The sequence below is a fragment of the Primulina tabacum genome, chromosome 2 (genome assembly GCF_025594145.1).
Source record: "Primulina tabacum isolate GXHZ01 chromosome 2, ASM2559414v2, whole genome shotgun sequence".
Lineage (NCBI taxonomy): Eukaryota > Viridiplantae > Streptophyta > Magnoliopsida > Lamiales > Gesneriaceae > Primulina > Primulina tabacum.
The window spans coordinates 31,848,776-31,860,813 of record NC_134551.1 but is presented as its reverse complement, the minus strand read 5'-3'; the positions used below and the strand labels follow the sequence as shown (position 1 = coordinate 31,860,813).

At 34.4% G+C, this 12,038-nt stretch overlaps 2 long non-coding RNA genes across 2 annotated transcripts; both read left to right on the top strand.

Annotated features, from left to right (window-relative positions):
• Positions 1-7,597: 7,597 nt before the first annotated feature.
• Positions 7,598-8,797, top strand: LOC142537902 (uncharacterized). Its single transcript, XR_012818581.1, has 3 exons — positions 7,598-8,013; positions 8,102-8,356; positions 8,444-8,797. It is a non-coding gene; the product is annotated as an uncharacterized LOC142537902 (long non-coding RNA).
• A 507-nt stretch (positions 8,798-9,304) lies between these two features.
• LOC142537901 (uncharacterized) lies at positions 9,305-10,719 on the top strand. Its single transcript, XR_012818580.1, has 3 exons — positions 9,305-9,344; positions 9,421-9,728; positions 10,578-10,719. It is a non-coding gene; the product is annotated as an uncharacterized LOC142537901 (long non-coding RNA).
• The last annotated feature ends 1,319 nt before the right edge of the window (positions 10,720-12,038 follow it).

The following is a 12,038-nucleotide window of genomic DNA, read 5'->3' as shown; positions in this document are numbered from 1 at the left end:
GTCCTATTTGTGAAGAAGAAACATATTCGACCAGGTTGAAGCATTTTAAAAAAATGTCGTATACATGCCATAGATGATTTATACCTTTAAGTCATCCTTATCGAAGACAAAAGAAGGCATTTAATGGGAAGCAAGAATTTAACCTCGCACAAAAATCATTGAGTGGCAATGAAATTTTAGAAAAAGTTCAAAGAATTAATTATCATTGTGGAAAGCTTCAGTCGAAGAACGATGACAGGATAACATGCTGGAAAAAGAAATCAATATTCTTTGTGTAACGCCCTGAAAATTTGAAGGACCGCGCGAATCACATGCATTTGAGTTATTAAACTTTTGTGTATTTCAATTAATTGTTTTAATTGTATTAATTAATTATGTTATGCATATTTGCATGATTAAAATATATTTTTCTACATGGTTGCATTAAAATGAATTTTTAAAAGGTTATTCGAGTTGCAATCGAGGAACGCAGACCGAAGGCTGAAAAATAGAAAATTTTTTTATTAAATAATTGTTATTAATTATTTAAAATATGGGTGATGCTTTTTCTTATTTTTAAAAATATGGGGTTTTGAGATGATTTTATAGGCTGTGACGTAAATTTTATCGGTGTTGGTTTTTCATCAAAAATACGAACTTTTTGACAACCCGGCTAATAAATTCACCAAATTTATTAAACAAAATAAATTTTAATATTTAAATTAAGCACTAATGGACTAATTGGGCCTAATTAACTTTTCTAATGGGCCTAAGTTATTGTTAGTGTGTTAATTAGTATTTAAAATACAAAATCCACCCCAAAACCCCATGCTGTTACACGTCCACTCTTCCAACACAAATCAAACTCTTTCTTTCAACAAATATCATGGCACACACACAGTATCAAGAGGAAAGTTTTAAAATATCAAGGGAAAAGCATAAAGGTTTTCAAGGGTTCCTCAAGCCTTCGTTCTTCGATTCGCCAACGTTTTTGTGCGTACTAAACGCAAAGGCACGTCGTATATCTCTTATTCTCGTCTATCGCATCGTATTAACGTTTTTAATTATGATTTCATGAAAACATGGTGTTCTTGTTGCTATTTTCGGATTTATTCATATGCATGATATAATCTAACGGTTTGATGCTACGATTCATGTTTTTCAAGTACTTAGGGGCTGCCATGATGTTAAGACATAATCAAGTGATGATTTTCCACGTTTTAAAGGAGTTCTAGACACACACCCAACAATACACATCAAGGAACAAGAGGCGGGATCGATAGTTGCTGTCATGGGGTTTTGGGTTTCGGTTTTCTTGTTAACGGGCTGGTTTGGTATTGGCATGGGATGAAGCCTGGCTAGGGGCTTGGTTGTGTCAAGGGTAGAATCATAGCCAAGCTAGGACTCGGGTTAGAGGGCAGGGAGGTGTCCTTGTACACGAGGACTCCTACCCGAGAATCTGGTGCAGAATCGCGCATAGGGTGTGCAGCTTGTGTTTGGGGAGGGGCTCGGTCCAGGGCTCAGAGGCTGGGCTAGGTTAGAACCATAGGGTCCTCAGAGGGTCCATGAGGGGCTGGTTCAAGGGCTGGCTCGTGGGTTAGGTAGCTAAGCAAGAAAACAAGGGTCTTTGTCAAGTGGATCTCTTCGGCTGTGTTGCTGCAGCTTATGTTGTGTCTTTGCTTTCAGGGGCTGGGGTCGATTCCATAGGTTCTAAGTGTTCAGTAGGGTCCATAGGGGGTCTGCGTTGAGGTTGCTCAAGAGGGTTCGCTGCTGGCTCAGCTGGAGGTACAAAACGTGAGGGAAGATCACAAAGTGCGTGCAGCCTGAGCTTGCTTCCGGTGGCTCGTGCGTGGGTTTAGGGGCTTAAGCTTTTCTGGCATGGGTCGGTGCATGGTCTAGGGAAGGTTAGAGTCAGGTGGGATCGATGGTGGCTCAGCTGGAAGGGTCCTAGTTGGGTTAGGAGTCCTAGATAAGATATAATACTCACCTACACACGTGCATACCATCGGGGGTTGAGGGCCAAAAGTGTTCTGAGCGGGCCAGGGCTGGTTATTCTTGTTGAGCTTGGTCAGTAGGGTCCCTAGGTGGGTTGGCTCAGGTGTGGCTCGAGGTGGCTCGGGCGTGGCTCGAGTATTTTGGGAGATGACTCGGTGTGTTCGTAAAGGGGTCAATTTCGAGACTTTAAGAACTAAAATTGAATCCATGAGTCCACGGGTGTGGCTCATGACTTGGAAGAGTAGAATAATTAATAAAAATGCTATGTGTAAAGTATGGGATCAAAATAACGAGTTTTGAATTTATTCGGGATTTAATCGCCTTACGAAACGCTAATTAAGAATTAATTGAAAAGTCTAGTTTTAAACTTTATAAAATTATAAAAAATTATATTTAAGCTCAAATAATTATTAAAAGTCTAGGTTTTGAATTTGGGAATTTTATATTAAGGTTTGGTTTAATTCGGGGTTAAATCGCATTAATGTGTGATATTTAAAGATTAATTTAAAAGTCATCGATTCAAGCAAAATAAAAAAAATGAGAAAATTCATGTAAGCTTAAATAATTATTTGGGACATGTTAGAGTCAATGAATTCAAGAAAAAGTAAAAAACGTTAAATTTTACGTTCAGGGGTAAAACGATCTTTTTACACCAAAAAACTAGTAAGCGTCATTGCAGTCTAGTTTTAAGCTTTATAAAATTATGGAAAATTTTATTTAAGCTCAAATAATTATTAAAAGTCTAGGTTTTGAATTTGGGAAATTTATATTAAGATTTGGTTTCATTCAGGATTAAATCGCATTAATGTGTGATATTTAAAGATTAATTTAAAAGTTATCGATTCAAGCAAAATAAAAAAAAAATGAGAAAATTCTTGTAAGCTTAAATAATTGTTTGACACATGTTAGAGTCAATGAATTCAAGAAAAAGTAAAAAACGTTAAATTTTATGTTCAGGGATAAAATGGTCATTTTACACCTAAAAACTAGTAAGCGTCAGGGCAGTGCTCTAAATGCTCTTTTTATGATATTATGAATATTTGTAAATATTTATGAAATTTTACATGATAAAATTATGAGTTTTAAATGTCTATTGGATTTTTATGATAAAACGATAACGTTTAAAGATATGTTGCATGCTTGTTTTTAAAAAGAAAATGATATTAAATGAATGATTTTTATAAAGTGATGAGTATGTAAAAGTTGAGGGAAATGAAGTAATTGTGACTATTGAAGATACGAGGATTTGAAGTAAGAATATGGATGTCGTGAGGGGAAAAAGCCTAGAGGGAGCCCGTCTATGGGAGAAGGCCGCAGAGGGAGCCCCGATGATCGTATTTCAATTCGAGAGGATAGGCCAGGGCCCAGTTGACCGGTGAGAGTGTTGCTGGTGTCCCTCGCCGCCCAGTACTGTAGTTACATGTAGATGGATCCATCAACTTTTTGAGGTTTGAGGAAAGTCACAATTAACGATCTGAATTCAATAAAGGAAAGGAAAAATGTTTATGATCATGTAGGAAATGATACTTTTCATGAATGAGAAAAAGGAAAATGTTAAGGTTCATTTTATACATGTTCATGTGAATATGTTTATGAGGATATGAAATGGTTTATGAAAATGTTTATGAAAACGTTTTTGGAAAGTTTATGAAAATGTTTATGTTTAAAGTTGATGCATCATTATGAAAAGCGTTTTGTTTAAAGTTCATGCATCATGATAATATTTACGAAAATGTTATGTTTATGCATCTTCATGAAAACGATATTTTAAGTACAAATATTTTTACGGTGCATGTGTTTTGTATATGTATTACTTGTTATCAAGATTATGGTGTTTTGAGTCTTTAGACTCACTAGGTGTGATTGATGCAGGTGATTATGATAATAATGTTTATGGAGGTCTTGATTGTTGACTTTGCTTGACCGAAGGTGCACATAACCCGAGGACAGACGCTAGTTTTTCGCACTAGTTATGATTTATGATTTTAAGTGATATTCAAGATATTTTACGATGATTTATTTATGAGTGGTTTTGAGAGGGTATAGTATGGGATATACTCTTCAAATGTTATTTTTAGGTTTGATAAAATGTTAGACGATTTTATGATTCAAACTATTTTCTTTTGGTTTTCTAATACTAGTTGGTTGATTTTTTATTTTAAATGGAGCAAAATATTTTATGAAACTATTTTTATGTATGGTAAGGGTTCGACCGATTTAGTGAGGTTTGAAAAAACATAAAATTTCTAGCACGTTTTAAGAAAACGAATAGAAGACGTTTCACTTTGAACTTGAGTAATGGAAAGATCTACATTTTCGACATGTTCTTGATGTGATGCACATTGAAAAAAATGTTTGTGAAAGTCTCATTGGTACGTTACTTGACGTTCCAGGAAAAACAAAGGATGGAGTAGCAGCAAGATTAGATATTTTGGAAATGAATTAAAGGACTGAATTGGCACCAAGGATTGGGGAGAAGAAAACGTTTTTGCCAGCAGCATGTTGCACACTAAGTAAGGATGAAAAAAGAAGTATTTTCAATTCTTTGTCGGGAGTAAAGGTACCTGTAGATTACTCATCCAATGTTAGAAACCTTGTGTCAATGAAGGATTTGAAACTTGTTGGCCTGAAGTCACACGACTATCACACTTTAATACAACAATTGCTTCCAGTGGCCATCCGCGGTGTCTTGCCAAAACATGTCAGAGATACTATCACCCGGCTCTGTTTCTTCTTCAATGTGTTACATAGTAAAGTGATAGACCCCTTAAAGTTGGATGACTTGCAAAGAGAGATTGTGTTGATATTGTGTTCACTTGAAAAGTACTTTCCCCTTCATTTTTGATATAAAGATTCATTTAACTATTCATCTTGTGCGGGAGGTCAAATTGTGTGGACCGGTTTGGTATAGGCACATGTATTCATTTGAAAGATTCATGAAGATTTTGAAAGGTTTTGTGCGCAATCGCAATCAGATTGAAGGGTGTATAGCCGAATGTTGCATTGCTGAAGAGGCTGTCGAATTTTGCTCAGATTATCTACCTAATGTCCACACAATTGGGATACCATCAAGGCATCGAGAAGTAAAAATTACTAAGCCTTTATCGAGAGCAGTTGGGCACTCCACTAGTCATGATGAACTGCAACAAGCACATCGTTATGTATTGACAAATGATGTTGAGATTGATCCTTATGTCGAGTAAGATCTCCAACCTATCAATTCTTTCATGCACTTTGCATACATTCTATTGGTTTATCTATTAGAAATTATTTCATTAGTGAACACATGGTGGATTTGAAATCAAGATTTCCTCATAAAGCCAAGTCCAAAAAGTTGTTACAAGATGAGCATAACCGAACGTTTACTAACTGGTTGCGTGATACTGTAAGTTCCAAAATACTAGATATTAACATGCATACAACTCTTGGTATCTTAAGTAAAATCTAAATTTATGGCATTGTGAAATATAGGTTGCACATTTAGTTGACCATTCCACCCATCAAATATCAGAAAGATTGAAGTGGATGGCGTGTGGACCTAGCAACAAAGTGTAAAAGTATTCTAGTTATCTGATTGATGGGTTTACATATGCTACAAAAGAACGTGATGATATACGAGTTACTCAAAACTCTGGAGTAAGCTTAGTCGCAAAGACAATGCGAGTTGCCAGTGCAAAGGATAAAAACCCAATTGTTCCAGACATGGTTTTTTATGGAGTTATTAAAGAAGTATGGGAATTCGATTACCACAAATTTCAAATTCCAATGTTCAAATGTAATTGGGTGGAGAATAATAATGGTATTAAAGTAGATGATCTTGGTTTCACATTGGTAAATTTGAGAAGAATTGGATTCAAATCCGACTATTTTATCTTGGAAAGTCAAGCAAAGTAAGTATTTTACATTGAAGATCTTGAAGATCCTGAATGGAGTATTGTACTTAAAACTCCTACTAGAGAGTCATTTGAACACGTTAATGATGATGAATTGGAAGACACTTTAATTCACTATCAATCTTTTACCAGAGGGTTACCATCAGTGGTTGTTGATGGAGCATATGACAATTAACCATCATGCCTTCGTGAAGATTGTGATGGGACTTGGGTCGACAATTCTTAACCAAAGATATTTTACTTTCGAAGATGTATTTGTAGACAATATTGATATGTATTTTTCTTTTGAATGGGAGTTTGTAGACAATATTGAATTTATACTTTTATTTATCTTTGTATCAATTGAATTTTTATTGAAGATGAATTTCTTATTCTATTTTTTGTTGTATATTTTGTGTATTTATTTCTATATTGATATGTTTTTTTTCACTTTTTTGTTGAACAGGTTAAATCTCGACTCTATGACATCTTTTAGAAAGCTTAAAATTGGGTCTCATGATGATGATACAATTCATTAATCGAGCAAGAGATTAGGACAGCCTGCATTGATTGGTAAGAGCAAAGGAAAAATTGCATTTACTTCTACTGACAAGAGTTTTGATGAAAAGGAAATGTTGGGATCTACAGACACTGAAACAACAAGAACATCTAGAGGTCGTACACATCTAGATAAGCTTTCTAGGGAGAGGGTTCAGGGAATTCGAAAGGAGGTAAGATTCAATCTACTTGGACAACCAGTAGGAGAAGCTGCTGCTGAAATGCAGAGCTATTGGTGTGCTTGCTCGAGAAAAAGTTAAGATAACTTACAAGACATGGAAGCAAGTTCCAAGTGAAGTTAAAGAATTGATATGAGAATCTGTTAATGTAAGTTCTATTGTTTTTTCAAAATTAATATTCATATTGTTTATATATATCTTATGTTATGTCATTCTTTTTAATGTATTTCCAATTTTGATGTTTTACAGTTGACGTTTTATGTTCCCCCAAGCTGGAAAAAGGGATATTTAAGTTCGGCAAATAATAAATGGCGTCAATTTAAATCACATCTCACTCAAACGTTCATTTCGAACAAGTTTGATAAACTAGAGGAGTTGGATCAACCACCTACTGGCTATGGTCTTGCACGAGATGACTGGATTTCTTTTGTCATGACTCGCATGTCTGACAAATTTATTGTAAGTATCTTTTTTTGTTTTTTGAAAATAAGTCCACCATGAAGTATTTGACGAATTAAAAAATTTTGATATCTGTAATTCTTCACTTGAGTAGGAACTAAGCGATCAACAGAAGGAAAGAAGGAAGAAAAACATATACCCTCATCGCCTTGCTCGTAAGGGATATGCATGATTTGATGAAGAAATAATAAGAATATTTCAACATTTGTGCCGTCCAAGAAGTGACTGTTTCTTTCCTTCACATGATTACTTGTAACATGGGTTACTGTTTTTTTTTCTAGCATGTGATATATATAATTGCATTTGCTTTTTTTTTCAACATTTTACATATTTGACAAATATCATTTGATTGTTCTTGTATGTTTTACAAGTGAATTGTGTGACGATGGTGATATCAACAGAGCTATTATTTTGATGGCCAGGAGTTGCAAATAACAGTGGAAATGATTGTGAGCAAACTATACATAAAAATCAATTAGTTTATTTTAATGAAACCTTTTGAAGTAATTAATATTTTCATGTGGATGACAGGATGATTACAAACAACAAAAGCGTGAGGGGAAACATGAAATAAAAGGGACAAAAAAGGATATTCTCACAAAAGCACTCAATTCAGATGAACATGGTGGACGTGTGAAAGCTGTTGGAGGTCACATCACTAAAACATTATATTCCAATGTTGGTAGAAGTTGGAAGACTGAGGATGTTGACAGAGAGCTAATGATTGAGCAAAAGAAAGAGTTGATAGAGGCTAGAAAATTAATTCAAGAGCAAGATACACGCAATCAAAAACTTGAAGCAATTATCTGCAAAAAGGGTGCATGGGACAGTGAGATTGATGATAAAGGAAGTTGCTCGGTAAAATTACATCAATTGAATGAAAGTGAAATGAAAATCGACAATTTTTCCCCAGTTATGAAGATTTGAATGATGTCGAAATGAAAGTTGTGGAAAAATCTGTTGCTTTATAGGTATATCATTTGTTGTGGTTATATAGTACTTAATATTTTTTAACTAAAGAGTTAGTACAATTTATTGACAAAACTATTTGTCTTTTAGGGGAAACCAGTTATTTTGACATTGGATTCTAGCACAGACATTGTTGCATATGGAACAGTTGTTGAGGTCAATGGAGCTAATAACTTGCTTCATGTTGTTCCATTACCTCAAAATTGCATGCGTGTATCCATTGATGAAGCAATGAAAAAATTAGCACTTTTGCCAGTTCCGATTCCCAATGAATGTGAAAATGTTTGTGATGCCGTAGGAACACATGTGGCTTGGCCAAATCATTTGATAATGCTACGACAAGAGGTACACGTATGCTTATATTTCAAAGTAAATGTATGTGAAATTCTCCAATATTGCACCTATCTAACATGTTTACAATACAACTATCAGAAGCGTCAAAGGAACATAATTGTTAGTGTCGAAAGAATCCAGACTTTGTCATCAAATATGCCAAGAGCAGTGCGCATGTTGTATTGTTATTGTAAGAGAGCCCTTGAAAAGGGAAGGAAATTAGCATTTCTTTTAGATCATGAAGTATTTGCAGATGATTATGAAGTTAACTTGCACTTTGAGTACATCAGTCCTTTGTTTCACTTGGAGCCAATTTCAGGAAATTGTGTAGTTGTCTATATTTGATAAGTCTTCGATTAACTTAAAGTTTGTTTGTTCTTTTCTTATATTATTATATAAGATGCATATAATTTGTTAGTTTAGTATGTAGTGTAGTTTTGACTTTCTTTTACTTGAAATGACCAGCATCTAAATAAAAAGATGGTTAAAGAAAACAGGATTGACAAATTCAGATTCGTTAATACACACAGCATCCCAAATTTGCAAAAAAATACACACGACAAAACAGGTAAAACTAAAAGGTTGAACAAGAGGGCGAGTTCTTTAGAGGATAGGCTAAGTGGTAGCAGCAATGGATAAATTGGTTTTGGTTCTAAGTTGTTGTGGGTAAGTAAGATCCTAATATAATTTTCAATTGTTTTTTTAGTGAATTGCATACACTTATTATGTTCTTGTGTTGTTTTCATTGGACTCTCACTGTCATCGAGTCTTATAAGGAGATTGTTTATTTGGTTGCTTCCCTAAGTCATCGCATTCGCGATGAGGATTGGAAATATGTTGTGGAAATGTGAGTTCATATTCCATTGAATGATGATGCATTTCATTTAATGAAAAACACTCATATATCAACTATTTTCAATGTTAATGAAGGGTGTTGACATTGTTTAACTCAAATAAGGGAAGGAAAGGAAGAAAGCGTGTACAATGGGAAGTCATAAAGGTAAGTGTATTTCTCGTTCGAGCTAATTTTTTAATGTGTATATTTGTCATTAACAATTTGACATTTTTTAACATAGGCTCCTAAGCAACTGGATGCGAAACAATGAGGTTATTACATGATGAGATTCATAAGGCAGATTATTGAAGAAGTTACAACTCTTGAGGGGGATTCACTACGATCGATAATAATATTATCTTGTTTATCTAAATTAATTACAAGTTATGTAGCTACTTATCATTTTGAAAATTCATTAAGTCGTGTTTTTTTTTCTAATATACTTTTTTTGTGTGTTCATAGTTCACAAAAACGGAGTATTCTATGGTAGAAATTGATGAGGTGCTCACCGAGCTGGCCGAATGCATACATGATCATATTTATGAATAGGTAGGACATGAGTTCATCTTATTTGAAAAAATACAGCTCATATTGAACGGATTTGGATATTATTGTTATACTTTTTAACATGTTTACGGGCTGTTCCTGAAATAGTCATTTTGCACATCATTTAGCTTCTAAGTTGGGTGAAATTCTTGTTTCTACTTCAAGATTTTTATAACATCTTTTGTGTATTTCAAAAGTGACATTATTTTGGTTTCTTGCATTTTTCCTTTCAGTTTGTGGATCAAGAATAAAAATGATACTTGATTGACATGTGATTTTTTTTGATGCACGTTTGTTGGTTCATTGACATGTGGATCTCTTCATTGCTTTCGAGAAATGTTGAAAGAATGCGATAATTATAGGTGATAGGTGTGATGTATTATCTGGTTGTGTAGGTGATAGGTGTGATGTATGGTCTTGTTGTGTAGGTGATAGGTGTGGCGTATGGTTGTATTTAAATTTATTTCTAATATATATTGTTGTTGTGTGTTTTTAAATTTTCTGGTATGTGCTACTTGTGGGGAGGTTATGCCAAAAAATTTCTAGGCCTTGAGATTCGTTTTAAAGTATTTTAAACCATTTTTTGTTGCAGATTTTAATCCAACCATTAGTTTTGATAATTAATTATCATTAGGAGCTGTTTTGGATCTTCATAACATTTAAGTAGTTGTGGTGATTTTTTTACAAACTTATCTATTGCATATTGTTCTCAATTCGTGGCTTATTGTCTTCTAACAAGACTTTTTGCTTTTTTATACATGACTTGTTCTATATGTTAGTGGTTTTAGTGATAAGTTGTGCATGTGTTGAAAACTAACAATGATTAAAATTATGCGTTTTTTATTTTCACAGGCATTGTAATGATGTTTTGGAAGATGCACCAGCAGAGAAATTCATTCCAACAAGCTACATAAGATATTTTGGAGTTGATATGTGCAAGTCTTGGTTGTAGAGTATTTTTATTTTTGTGAACTTGACTAAGTTTTTGGAATATGGTTACATACTTTTTTTAATTGTTAGTTTAGGTAGATTACAAGTCTATGAAAGACATATTTCTGTTGTAATTCATGCATATAGTTCTTGATCAAATATATAAGTTGATGTTTGAATTGATTTTATATAAGTATTAATTGATATATATTTTAAACACAATGTTTTTAATTAATAAAACAATTTATGGTTTAAATATAATATACAACGGTTTGGTAAAATGATTATATATGTAAGACAACAATTTTAAAATGATGTAAATCAAATCCAAAGACAACAGATTTAAAATGTTGTAAACTGTTGTATATTGCAGCGAAAGACATCGGTTTAGAAACATTGACAAACTATTGTCGAATGCGATAAAAGACAACGGTTAAAAATCGTTTTCGTTGCTATAAGACAACGGTTTTAAGAGCTACGACAATGTTTTATCACAGTTGTCTTTATACATCTACGACAACGGTTTTTCACTGTTATCTTTGAGCGAACCTAGGACCTCTAACAACGTGATTTTGCAGTTCTACGACAACGATTTTTCACCGTCGTCTTTAGACGTCTACGACCACGGTTTTTCACCGTTGTCTTTGAACGCACCCTTTAACCACGGTTTTACAAAACCTATGACAACGGTTTTTCACCGTTGTCATTTTGACGTCTACGGCAACGGTTTTTCACCATTGTCTTTGAGCGCACCCTTTAACCACAGGGCCTTTAAAAAAGGTTTTACAAGACCTACGACAACAATTTTTCTCCGTTGTCTTTGAGCGCACCCTTTAACCACAGGACCTTTAGAAAAGGTTTAACAAGGCCTACGACGACGGTTTTTCACCGTTGTCTTTGACCTTTTTTTGTAGTGAGACATTACTTATATGGGGAGAAGTGCAAGATATTCACCGATCACAAAAGTTTGAAATACTTCTTCGCTCAAAAGGAATTGAATATGCGACAACGACGATTACTTGAATTAGTGAAGGACTATGATTGTGACATTAGTTACCATCCGGGAAAAGCTAATGTAGTGGCAGACGCATTGAGTCCAAAAGTAGCAGTTATTACTCATTTATATCTTCAAAGAACGTTGCAGTACGAGACACTGCGGTTTGAGCTTACAATATATGCTAGGGGCAAGGCCCCTAATATTGCAACCTTATCAGTACAATCGACTTTGAGAGATAGAATCCGTGAGGGACAGTCTACTGATGAGCAATTGCAGAAATGGAAAGCAAGAGATGAAGCCAAGGGCCCGAAGTTATATTCTGAGGTGGATGGTATAGTTCATTATCGAGATCGTTTATGGGTTCCTAGTGACGAATGTTTGAGGGA